Source organism: Globicephala melas, chromosome 9 (genome assembly GCF_963455315.2).
Source record: "Globicephala melas chromosome 9, mGloMel1.2, whole genome shotgun sequence".
In the NCBI taxonomy this organism is placed as follows: Eukaryota; Metazoa; Chordata; class Mammalia; order Artiodactyla; family Delphinidae; genus Globicephala; species Globicephala melas.
Window position 1 is genome coordinate 17319516 of NC_083322.1, and position 6000 is coordinate 17325515.

Here is a 6000-nt window from a genome sequence, read left to right on the forward strand (position 1 = left end):
AGAAAAATATTGAGCAGAAACTTGGCAGGAAGTGGCATTCAGAGAAGATTTTCTTTCTCAGCACAACTATTATGAGCCTTCCCCTCACACACTCTTTAAGCCCACACATTTCCCTCTTGGTAGATCACTTTCGATGAAGGAAATCTAACTTCCTGCAACTCCCCCTCACCCATCATCTCACATAACAGGCATGCTCTCGCTTGATTGAGGTTTACTCAATCCATAGCAATTGGGTTATTTAGCTCCTCTAAAACTTCTCTCAGCATGGTCACCAGTGATCGCTTGTCAAACCCCACAAGCACTTTTCCGAATACCTTAGAAATTCTTTTCTCCCTTGACTTATGGGGCACCACCCCTCCTAGTTTTCCTCCTGTCTTTATAGTTCTCCTTTTTAAGTTTCCTATATGGCCTTCTCTTTCTCTCTCTCTTTTTTTTTAATAAATTTATTTATTTTATCTATTTATTTTTGGCTGTGTTGGGTCTTCGTTTCTGCTTGTGGGCTTTCTCTAGTGGGGCTACTCTTCATTGCAGTGCGCGGGCTTCTCATTGCAGTGGCTTCTCTTGTTGTGGAGCACCGGCTGTAGGCGCGTGGGCTTCAGTACTTGCGGTATGCAGGCTAATGTAGTTGTGGCTCACGGGCTCTAGAGCACAGGCTCACTAGTTGTGGTGCACAGGCTTAGTTGCTCTGCAGCATGTGGGATCTTCCCAGACCAGGGATTGAACCCGTGTCCCCTGCATTGGCAAGCAGATTCTTAACCACTGTGCCACCAGGGAAGCACCTTCTCTTTCTCTTCTCATCATTAAATGTTGTTCTTCCCTTTTGGTCATTCCCAGCCTCTATTCTACCATTCTACATGCTTCTGGGATCTATGGCTTCTTACCACCACCTGTTTGTTAATGAATTTTGTACTTGTATCTTTAATCCAGTCCTCTCTCCTAGGATTCAGATTTGTATATCCAACTTGTCTACCCACGCTTCTATTGACTGTCATAAGGTATCTCAAAATCAATTGATCCAAAGCTTAAATGAGCACTTCTCTCACAAAACTCAGTCCCCTGTATCTACTCAGTTGCCAAAGTTGGAAACTTGGGATTCACTCCATATTCTTCCTTCAACTGCCATATCCTATTCACCTTGCCTCATAAATATTTCTGGAGTCCTTTTTCTTTTCTCTGCTCCCTATGCCACTGTTCCATTGAGGTCTCATCTTCTTATACCTGGTATTTTGCAATAGCTTTCTCAAGGGTCTTCCTGATTTCCATCTCACCCCTTCTCATGGTCTCCCAAAGTGATATTCAAATACACAAATCATATCATGTACATGCCCTAATCAAAATTTCTCAGTGACCTAGTTCCTATGGGTAACATTTGAAACTTCTTAGGAAGGCACTCATGCCACTTCCTGATCTGGTTCCGCCTCCTTCTTCAACCTCCTCACGCTTATTCTCCCTCAAGTGCCCTTTACTCTAATCACTCTGAACTATTTGTTATTCCCCAGGTACAACATGCTTTCTGGTACGTACTTGTACATCTGCTTTCCTATCCACCTGGAATACCTATCTTTCTTTCTATGTCCCTCTGTCAACCACCCACCAATTTACCACCACCCACGTCCCTGAATTCAAGCTATTATGTAATCATCTGCCACACTGAATCTGGGTGGGCCTTCTGACTTGCTTGGACCAAAACAGTACAGTGGAAGTGACGTTGGGTGAGTTCCAAGCCTGGCATTTGAGAGGCCTTGCTGCTTCCACTTTTGCTTTTTACTGCCCTGAGATATCATGAAAGGAAACCCCAGCCAGCCTCCTTGAGAATGAAAGACCAGGAGGAGAGAAGCCTAGCCAGCCTCCAGCCGTTCCAGCTAAACCAGCTGAGATGCTAGACATGAGTAAGGCCATCTCGGATGCTCTAGTCCTAGTTGAGTCATCACTTGACTGCAATGGGTAAGTGAGTCCAGCCCAGAGTTCCAAATTGTGAGCAAGTAAAAGGCTGCTGTTTTAGACCACAGTTTTGTGGTTGGTTATGTTCAATAAACAATTGATTTACTCCCAGAGAGCAACAGCTATGTCTTTTTACATTTGTATTCCCTGCTGCTGCCACATCCCTGGCTTTACAGTCACAATTCAGGAAAAAACAAGTTGCAGACCTTGGTGCTTGCAAGATCTACGGGGGGCGGAGAGAGAGGCCACTTGTATGCAATTGTGGCTAAGAGCACAGACCCTAAAGCTAGGCTTCCTGTATTCAAATTCTGTGTCCCTTACTTATTAGCTGTGAAACCCTCCTTAGTGGCTCAGTTTTCTCATCTTGAAATGCGGGTGATAATATTAGTATCTACACTGTAGAGTCGTTAAGAGGCTTATTCATAAAGTGCTTAGACTGTGCCTGACATTTAGTGCTCTGTGAGTGCTGTTTAAATAAAAATAAACTTTTTCTAAGGCAAAATAAGTGCTAAGTGGAGGTATACTCAATTAATTAGGAGGAGTTTAACCAAGTTGTAAGAGTGCACTGCAAACATGGAAGTAATAGCAATTAACCAATTTGTGATTTATCTGGGGTGAGTGGTAGAACGGCGCCCTAGTCTAATTGATCCATTGTTTGTAACTTCCCTCATTGCTCCAATTAATTGTTTTAACTGTATACACAAAATTCTTTGAAATCTTAAAATAAGAACAGTTAATTCTTTTTTCTTTTTTAAAAAAATGAAGTATAATTACATACATTACATTAGTTTCAGGTGTACAACATAATGGCTCAACACCTGTATGTACTGCAAAATGATCACCGTATAAGTCTAGTTAACATGGTCACCATACACATTTACAGAATCCTTTTTCTTGTGATGAGAGCTTTTAAGATTTACTGTCTTAACTTTCTAATGTGCAATACAGTATTATTAACTATAGTCACCATGCTGTAATTCCATCCCAGTGGCTTATTGATTTTATAACTGGGAAGCTTGTATATTTTGACTCCCTTCACCCATTTCACTTATCCCCCAGCTTCTGCCTTTGGTAACCACCAATCTGTTCTTTGTATCTATAACGTTTGGTTGTTTTTTGTTTTTTTTTTTTGGCTGCACCGCATGGCTTGCGGGATATTAGTTCCTGGACTGGGGATTGAACCCCAGGCTCCCAGCAGTGAAAGAGCTGAGTCTTAACCACTGGACCGCTAGGGAATTAGTTCCCTGTTTGCTGGGTTTTTTTAAGACTCCACATATAAGTGAGATCATATAGTACTTATATTTGTCTGTCTGACTTATTTCACTTAGCATAATGCCCTCAAGGTCCATCCATGTTGTTGCAAATGACAAGATTTCATTCTTTTTTTTTTTGGCCGCGTTGTTTCCATATCTTGGCTGTTGTAAATAAGATTGCAATGAACATGGGGATGTAGATATCTTTCCAGGACAGTTAACTCTTATTTGGAGTCCAGGAAATAAAAATTGGAAAATTACATGAAGGAAGTGGCACATGAATGGACAGATGCTAGAATTTTACATGGTCACGAGAGCGTATGGGGGCTGGGAGTGGGGGAACAGATCAGTGAAAAAGTGACAAAGTCCAAGGTTTCATATTTACAGAGCTGCCAGAATTCCTCTGGACAAGGCTTAGAAATTTAGGTGAGTTTCAAGTTCTGTGATTTTCCATATCCTGCCAGGGGAGGACTCCAGGCATGACAGATTCACCGTCATGTTTGCCCCCAGTCAGTGGCCAGCTGTGGGTTTGCAGTGGCAGAGCTACTGGCCTTGGAACACTGGCAGTCTCTGGTGGAGTAAGAAATAAATTTTCCCCAGATTTTCCCTGAGAGAGTCGCAACCACAATGCAGCAAATGACTCTGTGTAAAAGCCTCCCTTCGAAGGCAGAATTATTCCAACAGCCCCCTAACTGGTCTTCCTGCCTCCAGTCCCACTCATTTCCAGTTTACCTTCCACAGTGTGACCAGAGGGTCCACTTCATCCTCCCCCTAAAACCCCTCAAGTTCTTGTCACTATCCTGAGGACAAGTCCACACTTCTTACAATGGAATACAAGGCAGTTCTCGACCTGGTCCCTTCAGGCCTCTTCAATTATACTCACACCTACTCCCCTTAGGCGCTTTAGTGATTACTGGGTTACTTAGATACACATTCTGAGCCTCTTCAGCTCCTGGAGCCCTTTACCAGGGCAGCTCCCTTCTTAATAGGGTATTCCAACTAGATGCTGGAGTCACTCCTTCTTCCCTCCAAATCTTTGTTGGCACTATCTTCTCGTTCAGGAATAACTTTAGCCCCTTCATCTGGTTACTCTTCTCAGGCATCACTTTCGCCCCGCCCCTCCTACCTCAGCCTGGACTACACACCATCCTGTGCTCTCCAATAATGTACTATAATTTCCCAAAAGTTTGTCTGTCCTCCTGGACTGAAAGCTGCACGCAGAAGAGTAGAGGCAGCTAGTAGCCAACAAATGTTTGTTGAATGAATAAAGGTAAGGAAAGGTCAAGCTGCTATCTTCTACCCATTGCCAGACTATACCATGGGCTCCTTGAAAATGGCTTCATATACCACCATCTCTCTTGCAAGTGCCTGAAAACTCTTGGAAAAGAAGGCTGGTCCCTCTTTTCCTCATGCATGGATTGCCAATACGGACCTGAAGGGGATAGGGTATTCCATACTTCGTTATATGAAAAACACCAGGGCTCCAGCTAAGGAATTAGCTGGTTGAAACCTCTTGAGAGGTTTTCCTATACATACATGTGAGAACTTGTGTCCTGACAGGAGGCATGTGCCACAGAGGTGTGTGACATAGAACAGGAAAACGAGCAGGAGCAAAGGAGTGTAAAAGTGCTGGTGGCAAAGTCAATTTACCTGATCAAAAAAGAGTCTGGGTTGTATTCTGGGAATTAGCATGAATACTTGGCTCCAGTCTTGGGCAGCAGTGTGTGAAGGACAGTGGGGAGTTACTGAGGAAAGCAGAGCTCTGTCTGAGTGTGATGAAAAAGCAGAGCATTCATCCTATCAGAAGAATACTCAAATGAAGCTATGTACAAGGAACAAGAAAGCATTAATTGAAATAAACTACCGTACTGTTCAGGACATGATGTAAACTCAGAAACAAAGGACAATAGGAAACCTTCCCAAGTGCAAACAAATGCAAAATAAATAAATTAGAGAAAGAAGATTTTAAGACACCAGATTACCATGAAGCTGTTGTGTGTGTCATATCTCTGCTTCCATTTTGGCCTAGGGCCATTCTTCAGTGATGTGTATTGTGTATCTTCTCTTCCTGCTTCATGGAAGAGTTGAGATTTTAGGAAGGGACTAATCAGCAGTGTAAGGTTTACGTGCTGGTGGAGTTGAGGAGAGACTTTTGAGACAGGTTGCCCTGAATCTAAATTTCTACCTTGGGCTTCCCTGATGGCGCAGTGGTTAAGAATCCTCCTACCAATGCAAGGGACACAGGTTCGAGCCCTGGTCGGGGAAGATTCCACATGCCGCGGAGCAACTAAGCCCGTGCACCACAGCTACTGAGCCTGCGCTCTAGAGCCCACGAGCCACACTGCTGAGCCCGCGTGTCACAACTACTGAAGCCCGCGCACCTAGAGCCCGTGCTCTGCAGCAAGAGAAGCCATCTCAATGAGAAGCCCACATACCACAACAAAGAGTAGCCCCCACTTGCTACAACTAGAGAAAGCCTGTGTGCAGCAACAAAGACCTGATGCAGCCAGTAAATAAATAAATAAATTTATTTATTTTTAAAAAATAAAATCTTAAATTTCTACCTTGCCAGTGACTCACTGTGTGATAGTAAGCAAGTTTTTCAACCTCTCTGAGTTTCCTCATCCATTAAAATAGAAATAATACTTTCCCTGAATTGCTGTGAGGATTCAGTAAAATAACATATGAATATAATATAAAACACTTGTAAGATATTCTGCTGTAGTCATAGGACGATCAGTATAAAGAACAATGAGGGTAAAATATGGGGATTAAATAAAGAAAAAAGGAGCCATTGAATGAGTGT